The sequence below is a fragment of the Panthera onca genome, chromosome D1 (assembly GCF_046562875.1).
Source record: "Panthera onca isolate mPanOnc1 chromosome D1, mPanOnc1 haplotype 2, whole genome shotgun sequence".
Classification (NCBI taxonomy): Eukaryota; Metazoa; Chordata; class Mammalia; order Carnivora; family Felidae; genus Panthera; species Panthera onca.
In genome coordinates, this window is record NC_138348.1 from 39,850,873 (window position 1) to 39,864,345 (window position 13,473).

At 48.7% G+C, this 13,473-nt stretch overlaps 1 protein-coding gene and 1 non-coding gene across 8 annotated transcripts in view; both read right to left on the minus strand.

The window, feature by feature from the left end:
* Positions 1 to 13,473, minus strand: part of NAV2 (neuron navigator 2) — a 732,958-nt gene that overhangs the window by 343,968 nt on the left and 375,517 nt on the right. The window lies entirely within an intron of this gene.
* On the minus strand, positions 410 to 481 carry LOC132662639 (small nucleolar RNA SNORD45). The gene has a single exon (XR_009602654.1). It is a non-coding gene; the product is annotated as a small nucleolar RNA SNORD45 (small nucleolar RNA).

The window sequence follows — 13,473 nt, forward strand, 5'->3', positions numbered from 1 at the left end:
CCAAACACTTGTCTGACTGAGCCACCCAGGCGCCCCTGATTCTGGGACTTTTAAAAGGCTGCACTTGACCCACTGTATAGTTAGCAACAGTTTCTGGGGTTCAGAGCTGTGAGCTCAGTAAGGGAAGAGAACCCAAAAGGAACCAATAAACTGTGCAGCAGAGGAGTTAGGTAATCATAAAAATGGCAGGCATTCATTAAGACAATATGTAGGTGTGTGCTAAGAGTTGTGCTAAGCGTTTTAACCGCATAATTTTATGTCCCATTTTACATTTGGAGAAACTGAGGCTCTTGTCACTCCCAAGCACTCCCAGAGCAGAAGCTCTTCAATCTCATGTCACTCTGTGCTTAGAGAACAAGTATGGCCCACCAGAAGGCTCTAACAAATACCGCTTTTTTTTTCCCCACCCAAGAGTTTAGTGTAATTTTAGAATTGACTTCAACTTTGAATTCGACTAACACATGCCACCACATCACCGACCTCAACAAACATTTCTTGAACAACTAAAGAAAAACTAAAATCTGATAAATCCAGAACAAAATTAAGGAGAGGAAGCCAGAGTGAAGTGAGGCAACCCAGGATAGTCTCATGGATTCATTCATTCAACAAGTATCTATTTTTTTTTAATTTTTTTTTTTAACGTTTATTTATTTTTGAGACAGAGAGAGACAGAGCATGAGCAGGGGAGGGTCAGAGAGAGAGGGAGACACAGAATCTGAAACGGGCTCCAGGCTCTGAGCTGTCAGCACAGAGCCCGACGCGGGGCTTGAACTCACGGACCGTGAGATCATGACCTGAGCCGAAGTCAGCCACTTAACCGACTGAGCCACCCAGGCGCCCCTCAACAAGTATCTATTGAGCCCCTACTAAGTGCCAAGCACTGGAGTGAGACACTGAGGACCAGTGCTGAACGTGACAGACTAAGATCCTGGCCTCATGGCGGATTTTGGTCAAGGGATCACCATGGTTGGCTAAATCTGGGGAAACACTCGGAGTAGCTTCCCCTCAGACCCTAGAGGTCTGCCTTACTTTGCTCTGATGCACATGGCCACCCTGTGCCAACCAACTTGCAAAGAACTATCTAATTACACAGTGCTTCTGTTTTATTCTTTGGACCAAACATTGTGTAACTTGTCCTTCCACGTCATTTCTTACTAGCTTATTTCTGCTCACTTTCCAACCAGACCCAGTAACTGGAATTTCTAACCTGAGGCTATGGCCCTCCAGGGGTCTCCATGGATGAGAGGATGTTGTTATATGGACATATATTTTGCAGAGGGTCAGGGACATGAAGGGGAGCAAGGGTCCATTGCTTCTGTCAGAGTTGCAAAGGGGTACATAACCTCAAAAAAGTAAAAATCCACGGCCATAATCTTTTTCCACTTCAGTGGTATTTCCCATAATCTGTGAGTGAATGTTGACTCTTTTCCTCTGTAACAGACTCTCATAGAGCCGAGACTGAGTGGCATTTGGGGTTTGCTTTCAGAAACTACGCGAGTATAGCATTGGTATTTTTCCAGGCACGGCATAAAACGGAACTTAATTCATTCACTTCCACATTGACACAAGGGGGAATGTTCCAATTCCTCGGCCGCTGAGAAAGGCAATGTCCCCCACCAGGCTTCACACAACCCTCTTCCACTTGATTATTATTTGAGTCTCACCCCTGGCCCTGGCTCCACACTGTGGGTCTATACCGTTTCCCTGAGTACACACAGTCTTAGACTTTTTGGGGCCAAAGAAAATAACCCTGTTCTGATAGTCGAAGGCAAGAACAGACTTCCTAAGCAGGTTGTTCATCTGCCAGAATTCCTGCTCACTATGCTTATTCTTGAACTCCAGATATCAATCACCATCTCTATAGGGTAGAGAAAAGGAACAGAAAATACAGACAGTCTCCTGTTATTTCATTTTGTTGAAAGCAAGTAGCACATTCAAGTGGAACATTTAAGAGTCAAGGTCTTTGCGAGCACTCATTCCTTCCCTGCCTCAGCAAATACAGATCGAGTGTCTACTGTGCACCAGACGCTTTCTAAGTGCTGAGGACACAGTAATGGACAAGACAGGCATGGTTCCCACCCTTCTGGAGCTTATGGACTAAGGCAGGAAAGAGCCATTGCAAGCAAATATACGTGTGTTGAGAGTTAGGATAACAATTATGAAGCACTACTGGGAACATGGAAGCAAAGACCCAGTGTAATATCACCATGGTGAAGAGCAAGGAAGACATCCCTGCTGAAGTAACAGATATGCTGAAGCCTGAGTAGAAGTTGCTAAGGCCAGGGTGCATGGAAGGAGAAGAGATTAGGAGCCATTGAGTCTTGTGCAAAGGCCCTGAGGCCAAAACTAGTACAGCGTTTTGGAGGAACTGGAAGAAAGCCTGCGTAGCCAGAACAGAAAGTGGAGCCACAAATGGCTGGAAACAGGCTAGAGAAGAAATAAGGGCTCTGTATAGACAAAGCCTTGCATGTCATTGTGGGGACTTGGGTCCGAATCCTGACCCAGCAATGGGGAGTCATGGAAAAGTACTGTGAAGTGTATGGGGCATGATTAGCTCTGAAAGGGTCTTTTTACTGTTTTATTTATTTATTTTTAAAGATTTTACTTTCAAGTAATCTCTATACCCAATGCGGGGCCTGAACTCACAACCCCGAGATCAAGAGTCGCATGCTCCTGGACTGACCCAGCCTGATGCCCCTAGATCTGAGGTTTTAAAAGATCATTCTGACCACAGTGTGGAGAGTAGACCAGGGACAGGCAAGACCATGCATGAGAAACCAGTTTCAGAGGCCTTTCCAGTAGACCTGGGGAGAGATGCTGGGTGGTTTGAATCAGGGTGAAAGTGGTGGGCATGATGAGAAGTGGACTTCCTAAGAGAAAACGGGGAGCGTGAGCCCACAGACTTGATGGTGGGTTAACTGTGGAGGTGAGGAGGAGGGAAGGATTAGTCCTCTAACCAATCATTCCTGCTCGTCTCCAAAGGAGTTCTAGACCCTCCTTCCCACCCTGCCTCCAGGAGATGGCTATCCAAGTGGACACTGCAGTGGGATGATTTAGCACGCCACGTATCAATCTGAAAAGGAGCCACTGATTCTCGAGGCTCCAGTGACACTGGCCATTGTTATACACATTGCAGGAGCCACAGCTGTCCCCACTCGGAGCCTCTGTGTTGGTGATTCCACTACCTGGATCAGGCAGGCTCCCCTGGTCTTCCCACGGCTGGTCGTTCAGCTCTAACATGGTCTAACATCACCCCCAGTTGCTCGTGAACATGTCACCCTGCTTTCCCGTCTGCACAGCACTCGCCACTCTCTGAAGTAAACATATTAATGCACTTGCCTACTTGTGTTTTGTCTGTATCTCCCCACGAGAAGGTAAATTCCATGATGACAGAAACCTTGCTATTCTTGTTATATCGTGCCTAGCACAGTGCCTGGTGCACAGCAGGTCCTCAGTAAAAAGAAGATGAATGAGTAAATGACTCCCCAGAGTCCCAAGGTCCCCCCGAGTGCCTTCTCCCTGGGCAACATAGACGTCCTTGGCTCTGGGCCTGGGCACAGACTGAGCGGCCCCTGTGCTCAGATTCCCCACGAGCCCTTTCAGACTCACTCTGAACCTCCGTCTGAACACAGGGCTCAGGTGAGTAACGGTTTTCCAAGAAACAGGATTCTCATGGGAGTTTCCTTTTATTCCCCAAAGCAGAAGAACTGCCAGGGCTGGTATTTTTCCAAACTCCACACTTTGGGGCACAAAGCAAACTCTATAGGACCCTGGGACAGAATTCCTTATTCACGCACACGGCTAGAAGAGCTCACAAGCAAATATCACTTATGCTGCTGATTCGTTACTATTTCTTTTTCTGGTTTTCCCTACAGATCTCAGGGCCAAAGTCAACTGCATTTGTAGTTCATAGCTGGTTCTTTTTAACCCAGGGTATTAGACAGGATTCAGTCCTCCCAGCTAAAGGATTCAGTTCTCCCAGCTAAATTCCTTCTTGGAAAGGGCTCTTGATTCTTCTCTCTTGTTCTTCTAATTTTGTTTTCGACAAGATGTTTCCTAACATGAAGATGGGGACTGCATTCAGCAGAGGGGAAAGAAACAGGACGTGGTGAGGCCCAGCCAGGCCCCTGCAGAGTCAATGCCGAGGGTCGAGTCAATGCCGAGTCACCATGAGTGGTCAGTTCTTAGGGCCTGTGAGTCACTGGCTGTGCGCATGGGGCTTCTGGTCCCTTCCACATGCCTGCGGTCTCCTCCCCAAGCCAGAAGGGAAATGACTAATCACAGACATCACTGTCCAGTGATGATTTCACCTGAAATCATAACATGGTACCTGTAGGAGAAGATGAGCTGTCATCCTACAAATCTTCTGTGTTGTCCTGGGGTTGAGTTGAGTTGGGACAAAAGATGGGATCCCACAACCGCTGGGTGAGGCTAGGTACCTCTCTTCCACCTGCCTGTCACAGCAACAGTGTCTAGGCTCACACGCTGGCAGATGAGCTGGGGCGGCTTGTGGAATAGAGACCAAACTGTTCTAAAACTCTAATTCAGATGCTGGGATAGACTAGGGGATATTTTTCTCTTAGATGTTGCCTTTCAGGAAATAGAGGCAAATGGAAAGATAAACTTTTGGGGGGGGAATGGATAAAAATTCACTCTGAGGGATGTTTTGGCAGCCTCAGCTCAAGGTCACAGCAATGTCATCTGTAGGTGGGCTTGCCCTTCCTGAGCATTTTCATATGCTCTCCATCACTGCTGATCTGCACCCCCAAATGGTAATAGCAGTAATCTTTTATTGAACACTCACTGCGCGATGAGCCCTTGATATAGGTTATGTTATTTTATTCAGTTTCCATAAAAACCCCTTTAGGTGACTGTCTATTATTGTCTCTATTTTACGGACCAGGAAGCTGAAGAATCAGACATTAAGGGACTTGCCCAAGAACCGCCCACCCATGAGTCCTGCATGGGGGACCAGCCCCTCACTGGACACCAGAAGCTCCACTCTCATCTGCTGCTAGCCTCTGTTCAGTGGAAGGATCAATTCATTCCATTTACTAAGCCAGGAAAAGTGTATTTGGTCAGCTTTTTCTCTTTCCCAGAAAGCCTTTCACCAACTATTTTTTGTAACGCTGGGTTAAGTACCACCCGAGCCTTAGTCTCTTGTCATCAGTGAGAGTGCTGGGCAGGACTGTCTCGAGTGTCTTCCGGTCCAAAGTTCAGGATCTCATTCTGACCTATCACACAAAGCATCTCCTTCCTCTCAAGGGGGGAAAAATCTTATTAGGCTCTTTAGAACATACACCTGCAATTCTCCATAGACAGGTTCCTGCAGAATCCCCAGAGGAGGTTATTAAATAAGATCAACACTCTCCCGGGCAGGAGAGTGTGAGAAGGTGGGCGGAAGAAAGCTGTTCTGCCAGGGTGCCTGAGTGGCCCAGTCAGTCAAGTGTCCAATTGCGGCTCAGGTCATGATATCATGGTTTGTGGGTTCAAGCCCCATGTGGGGCTCTGCGCTGACAGCACAGAGCCTGCTTGGGATTCATTCTCTCTCTCTCTCTCTCTCTCTCTCTCTCTCTCTCTCTCTCTCTTTCTGTCCCTCCCCCATGCTGTCTCTCTCAAACTTAAAAAAAAAAGAAAGAAAGAAACTGCTCTGCCCCGCTGGGAAGGTCTCACTCCCAGTTCGGCAGCCAGCTGTTTAGTCACAGCCACGCCAATTCCTGGATTCATGGGACTATGACGACCAGCCTGTGTAGCTGTGGAGGGAACCCCTAAGCCCTCAGACCCGCTGTCCGTTTGCCCTGCAGCAAAATGGAAGAGGGTTCCACAGGCTGCAAGCCACAGCCCATCCACCAAGGATGCTGCCCACCTGCCCGGGCCTGGGCCTTTCCTCAGCCATCATCCCATCATCCCTCACTGGACACATGGCCGACAATGCCAAGAAACTGACGTCAGTGAGAGAAGGTCCCTGGCCCTCACTGCCTCCTTTGATAGTCACCTCACTTTCTGCCGTGGCCACTGCCTCCTGCTCCCGTGGCCTGATCCATGCTTCCTCTCACTCCCCGGGCTCCCCTCCTCCAGCTGCTACAGCCCCCTCTCTATTCCTCAGACCCCCACTGTTCCTCCACCTGAGAAAGCCCCTCCTCACACATCTCACTACCTTTCTGGTCTCAGCTCCAACGTCCCCCCCTCAGAGAGGCCTTCCCTGGCCTCCCTTCCCTCTGTCGCTTCACTCGGTTTTATTTTCATCACCCTCACCATGGTTTGAAATGATTTTCTTCATGCATTTCACTGCCTGTCTCCCTGGCACTAAAATATAAGGTCTATGAAGGCAAGAACCCCCTCATCTTGTTCATGGTTGTGTCCCCACCGCCTTGGATGGAGTAGTAGGTGCCCAATAAATGGAGGGAACTAACGTGTACAGATTCCTCACTCATAAGGTGGAGGAGATAATTTTGTCTCACAAGGCTTCTGTGAGGGTGAGAGATGACATATTTTCAGGGTTTGTCAAGACGAGGTCCCACTAACTGGAAGCTTTAAATTCATTCTTTGGGCATGGGAGAGAGGCGGTATAGACTGGCAGTGAGGCCTGCAGGCCCCAGAGTCTGAACTGGACCCTCACAGCTAATTAGCTTTTGGGCCTTCAGCAAATTATTTAACTTCTCTCGGCCACAGTTTCCTCGTCGGTAAAAGAGACATAATAACAGTACTAACTCCCAGGGCGATTGTACGTATTACATTAAACGATCCACGAGAAGTACTCAGAGGAACCTGTAGCACGTATCACACCCTCGATAAATGTAAGCTATTACTGCGTAGCAGATACAAGAACGCATACCCTCTGTCCCACTCTCCCATTGCACACGATACAGCCTGCAAAGCACATGTATGTAAATCCTCTCATTCATGCCTCTAAAACCCTCCGAGGGCCAGGAATTACCTACCCGCTCTATTTTACAGCTGAAAAACCTGAGGCTCAGGACAGCTTGCCCGAGATCATACAGCTAGCCAGAGCAGAGGACAGAAAGCCTCCGATTCAGGACCCCAAAACTCTCTTCCTAGCCCCACGCCGTGCTTGCTTCCTCGCCTGACCTACAGCCCTGGAATCTGAACACGTGGTCAGGCCCAGGCTGGGGAAAGCCTGCCATGCTCTTTGCATATTCTTGCTCAACATAAATAGAAGCCCTGGGCCTCTGCGCGCTCACTGAGGCCAACCGTGTCTCTCCCAAGCCGGCTCCCTTGCAGGCGGGTTGAGGGTTTGGCAAAGCCACAAAGGCAGATGGGGACTGTGGCTTCTGCCACTAGAGCAGGGCCAAAGTTCTAGTGCTCTCCCAGCTTCAAGGCACATCAACATAGCCCAGCATTTCTGGGGGTGGGTCAGAGCAGGGCACTGACAAGGTCACCCCAGGCTTTTTCAACTGCTTCCAGCTGGCACGGTGTGTCCGCTGAGCGTCAGGGTCTTTCCTGCGGATCAGGCAAGCCTAGCGGCCCCTCCTGCTCTCACTCCCTGCCCTGCCTCAGCCCCTGGCCCTCGTCTGCCCTTTCCAAGGTGCCCCGACTAGCCTTTGGCAGCTCTCCCTGCATCAGGGACAACTCAGGAAAGGCACTCTGTGCCTGAATCAGTCCAAGGAATCCAAGGGGTTGGGTGCAAATGACGTGAGGGGGAAAACAAACCGCACTTACCCAAAAGAAGCTGGCGCCCTGTTCAGTCTTTTCAACTCCCAGCGGGAGCAGATTTGTTGTGACTAATGCATCAGGCTTTAAATAGTTTCAAGCGGCATAGTGATTAGCCCAAGGCACGACGGAGGCAGGCGCAAAACGTCTCCAAAAGTGCAAAGTTTCCAAGAGAAAGGAAAGGCTGCCACTCTCAGAAAGCATTCACCTGCTGGCGGAAGCCCACCCAGTTCAAGTCCTTAATAAAGCAACAAGGCACAAGGAGCTGTGACGATAAGGAAATCACACGGAACCGGGCGAGGGATTTTCGGTCGGATCCTGCCATCCTCCTCCTCACAAACCCTTCATGATTGTTCCTTGCCCACCATCTGCATTTCTCAGCATCACCTTCCAGGACCTTTGTGAACCAGTCCTATACTGGGTTGAATGGTGTCTCATCAAAGCGTCATATCCACCTGAAATCTCAGAATGTGACCTTATTTGAAAATATGGTCTTTGCAGGTGTAATTAGTTGACATGAGTTCGCAATGGACTAGGGTGGGCTCTAAATCCAGTGACTGGTGTCCTCATAACAAGGCCATGTGAAGACACAGCGACACACAGAGAAGAGAATGCCATGCGAAAACGAGGACAGAGATCAGAACTCTGCGTCTATATGCCAAGAATCGCTGGCAACCACCAGCAGCCGGGAGAGAGGCAGAAAGCAGATTCTCCTTCAGAAGGAAGGAACCTGGAGGAACCCTCTAGAAGGAACCAACCTCAGTAATGCCTTGATTTTGGACTCCGAGCCCCAAAATGATGAGCGAACACATCTATTGTTTGAAGACACCCTGGCGTGGTATTTTTTTTTTTTTAATGGCAACCCTGGAACCTAGCACAGGTCCCAATCTACCTGTCTAACCCTGCTCCCATCCAAGTCACCTTCCTCACATTCCCTGTAGAAGAGGCAGCTGTTATACATTTAAAAAGTGACAGTGTTCAGGTCTCACCTTTGCCTTGTTGGCTGCTGTGTGACTTTGGGCAAAGCAATTAATTTCTCTTTTTTTTTCAGTTGTCTTATGTATACCATGAAGATAACAGAAGGGTAGTTGTAGGAGGTTGAAGGAGAAAATGTGCATGTAACAAGAAGGAGACTGTATCAGCCACAGAATTTCTCTGGGGCTTGAAGGCATTATATTTGCTTGGAAAATTGAGCCAAATAAATCTCCTTGCAGGATGGTGGCTTCCAAGTGCTAAGATCAAGAAACTGAGGGGCTCTGTTGACTAACAGGATACATCGGTAGTATATAAGTTGGGTGGTAAGAGTTGGCTGATGAAGTGTGAGAAAGGTGAAGTTCATAAGCAAGAATCGAGAAGATAAAAAGGGCCAGTAAGACGGAGACTGGGGGAAGGAGGGAGCAACACCCCTCCACACCATGGTGTGAGTAGGGAGTTTGGGGGGAACAGAAATATCTAATGGATATTTCCAGTTCTTTGTGGTGAAGTCTAAAATGTAAGCCCATTCCCGCATCTCTTCTACAACATATGCATTGAACTCTATACTGGGTACCAATGGCTTTATGATCATGGATTCCTTAGGCTTGAGTTTGGAGAGGTACTGAGTTTAGAGGCTGGGTTGTCATAGGAGTAAAGTGAGGAGAGCCCACACCAATCCGTGAGCAGAACCAAGGACTTGGGGGACATCTGGTTTACCCACACATGCACTTTGTGAACATTATACACGAATGCTTCCTTCAGCCTCGGTCCTCACCTTCCTGACCATAACTTACTCCTGCCTGAGCTTGGAATGACGTTTCCCCTTCCTGTACCACTTCTTTAGCTATTTGAATCCTACCCATCCTTCAAGAATCAGCTGCCTCCTGCCTGAAGCCTTCTCCCACCTTCCCAGCTGGAAAGGGACATCCTCTATCTCTTAGCTGTGGGCAGGGCATATTCCCATACAACAGGTACTATATTCTATCTGGAGTTAGAGTTAAGCAATAAAAAACAAGAAAAAAAGTCACCCGGAGGCAGATTAAGGGAAGATGACCTCAGAACAAAGAGAAAGACCCAGGAGGGAGAGTGGGGAGGGGAGAAAGTGGGAGGAGAGGACACTGAAAAGCTCAAATGGCCAACTTCATTCACAGTCACTGTCTGGGGCTGGTGGCAGGTCCAGCAGGGGAAAGGTGATATCTTCAGCAGGCCTTTTTGTAAAGCCGAAACTCAAGCATTTCCCCTGTCATTGCGAGGCACTGTGAAAACAGCTGCTGTGCTGGTAACTGGTTTCTTGGAAGCTCTCTACAGCCATGTGGACACAAATTACCAAAACTTCCCTCTGCCAAGCTTTCTCCCCACTCTTGCTCAGAGCAAATAAATACATCCACCATGGTCTGAAATGGCCCCTCAAAGGCGGGGCAGGTGAAATGCTCTGACCTACCCACAAAGAGCTCTGAGAAGGAGCTCTCTCTCCATGGGCCTGGAATGAGGAAATAAGTCCATTTACCTATTCAGCGGGGGAGAAAGGAGACAATGAGACCTGCTCCCCACCAACCCCTGCCCTCGGCACCTGTCCCGGGGCCCAGCTACTGAGCTGCTAGGAGCTGGGTATACAGGAACAAAAAAATACATGTTTGCTGTTCTCAGGAAGGTCCTGAATCAGGAGGAGACAAACAAGCGGGCAACGGCAATGCAGTGTGAGTAGTAGTAGAAAGAGAGGTTAGCCCATGGGTTGGGACAACCCAGGAATTACTGCCTGGGCTAAGCTGTGCCTTAAAGAGTGAAGAGGGATTATGTCTACAACTCACTACCACCACAAATCCACACGCTGGCTGTTAGATTCATCATCTTTTTAAATATTCAAATGTAAGGAAATGTATGACTTGGGGCAGCAGGAAGATCCTATGATAATCAGGTGAAGAAGCTTGGAAAGGGTTAGCCAAGTAGAGGGAGCAGAACATGCAAAGGTCCAGAGGCAAAATCATGGTTGCCATATAGACACCACTGTTGTAAGGATATGTGGAGGATTCAGTGAAGCAGCTTCTATAACAACAGGAGAGGCTGGGTAGCATAAATATCAGACATTTATTTCCCACAGTTCTGGAGCCTGCGTGCCAGCACGGTGGGGTTCTTGGCGAGGGCTCTCCTCTTGGTTGATGGATGGCTGTTTTCCCACTGAATCCTCACATGGCGGAGAGAGCAAGCTCTGGTCCCTCCATCCCCTTATAAGGACACTAATGCTAACATGGGGCTCCCCCCTCATGACCTTATCTGAACCTAATCATCTCCAAAGGCCTCACTTCCTAATACGTTGGGGATTATGGCTTCAACGCATGAGTTGGGGGGAGGGGGCGGAGGGGGGCACACACATTCAGTCCATAGATTGAATTTGCAATAATTGACATTAATGACTATGAGAATAATCACTATCTGTTCCAAGAAATACCAATGAGAAAGTCTATCCCAGTATTAACAATCTAGAGTTGGAAACAGCCTCTCTGCCCAACAGTCGGGGATGGGTGAAATAAATTACCTGCATACAACTAAATACTCTCTAGCTAGTAAAAGCGACGGTGTGTAGCTTGGAGGGATGTCCACGAGGGATGAAGTTGTTTAAACTGTAGGTCAGAAAAAACACAGATGTTAATCAGTTGGGAAAGAAGACTAGAAAAGCAAAACTGACCAAAATAGTCACAACGCTTACCTCAGAGGTATCATTAAAAGTAACTTTTAGCTATCCTTTTACCCTGTCCATATATTCTAAATTTTCTACAGTAAACATGTAAGATTTTTGAAATAAGAAAGGAAGGGATGGGTGTGTGTGTGTGTGTGTGTGAGAGAGACAGAGAGAGAGAGAGACAGACAGACAGACAGACAGAGAGAGAGTTTATGTATTTACTGCCAGACGTGACCCAGGCAATGTGAGAAAGAGCTTCACTGTGACCCTGCAGGTCAGAATGAGTGAAAAGACGCTCAGCCCAGGGTCCCTGCAGCCACTCCCATTGTGGGCTGTTACCTGAGTCCTTTCACATTCTCTTCTCAAAGGTCATGTTCAATCAGCCCCAACCATCCTCCTTAAATAGCCAGTGTCAATGGCATAGCCACATTTACCTTCTAAGGTGGGAATGCCATTAGTTCTTGGAGTCAAAAGTTCCTTTTAAAAATGTGTAATAATTATTTGTCAGCAAATCAGCAATGATAGATGTGACTGTTGGCCTATTGGGCAGGTCGGGGGGCGGGGGGGGGGGTGGGTGGGGGGGGGGGAGAAGAAGATGAAAGAAGCAGCTCCAGGGTAGACAGAAGGCAGCTGTAGTCTTTGAAGGGCCAGTGAAGTCAGAGAGCCAAGGAGAAGGCCCTTTGCCTTCACAAGTGAATATCTAGGCTGGCAGTCGACCACCTAAGGCAAATCTAAGAAAGGCAGCAGGTAGGATTGAGCAACAGCTGAGACTGAGCACTTCATCCATCCGAGCCTGCCCTAGTCTACACTCTGAAGCTACAACGTGAGCGCGACACGGTTCTAACTTGCGTGGAGCTTACGTCCCCCCGGAGAGGAAAACTTTGAAAAGCAAAGGCACGTGTGCCACGAAGATAGGCAACAATAAGTACTACGAACATAAATGCCAGGGTGTGAATAGAGACCGACGCGCTGCCATTTTGGATGGGTTGCTCGAGGAAGAGCACAGACAAGAGGGAGGTGAGGGAGCAAGCTCTGTGTTTCCCTGTGGAAAAGCATTTAAGGCCGTGGGCACAGCCACAAAGGCCCTGAGTTTGAGTGTGTTCGGAAGACTTAAGAGCACAAGACGTCCTGTGACGTCTGGGAAACGCCCTGGGGGCACCTTCCCCCTCAACCGGGTGTGGGTTCTCGGCACGTGGGCGTCTCACACCCTGCCACCATCCTACATAATCAGACCCAAGGAAGCTGCTTTCTCTGTACCGCCACCACCATCCACAGGGGGAATGAGTCCCCGAAAACCTGGCTTTGGTGACTGGCAGCACAGGGTGATGGCTAAGAGCTCAGGCTTTGAAGTCAGACGCCCGTGGGTATACGTCCAAGCTCTCTCACATCCCTGCTGTGTGCCCCTGAGCAAGCTGCTTCGCTTATACGAAGCCAAGGAGTGTGCTGATAACTTGGATCTTCTGGGGAAGAGGGTGCAGGAGATGGAGGAAAGCCTCGATTTGCAGCATTCGCCAATTCTGTGGTATAAATACAGCCACGGTGGCTGATTTCAGCGAGCGACGTGCACTCGCTGACTACAGAACTAGGAAGAGACAGGTACAGTTGGCTCTCAAGAGCCAGCACCCGCCAGCTCACATCACCTCAGTGATCGCCTCAGTTTCCTCATCTTTAAAATGGATTTCACCTCATAGAGTAGTTGGTGAGAATGAGATGAGGTGTATATAAAAAGCACTTAGCACCATGCATCACACACAGTTAACAGTCTATAAGTGGGAGCTATAATTCTTCTTTATTAATTTTTCAATGTTTATTTATTTTTGAGAGAGAAAGAGAGAGAGAGAGAGAGAGCATGAATGGGGGCGGGGGGCAGAGAGAGAGGGAGACACAGAATCCGAAGCAGGCTCCAGGCTCGGAGCTTCAGCACAGAGCCTGATGTGGGGCTCGAACTCACAAACCGTGACATCATGACCTGAGCTGAAGTCGGACACTTAACCGCCTGAGCCACCCAGGTGCCCCGAGAGCTGTAATTCTTACTCAGTAAGGATGTTGAATCCTGGTCTGGCTCTTATATGTAGAAATGAATCCTCAAAGGAAGGACAGCAGAGGGTGAACACGAGGGGTGGGGCCTTATTCTGGCCCTGTCTCTGCTT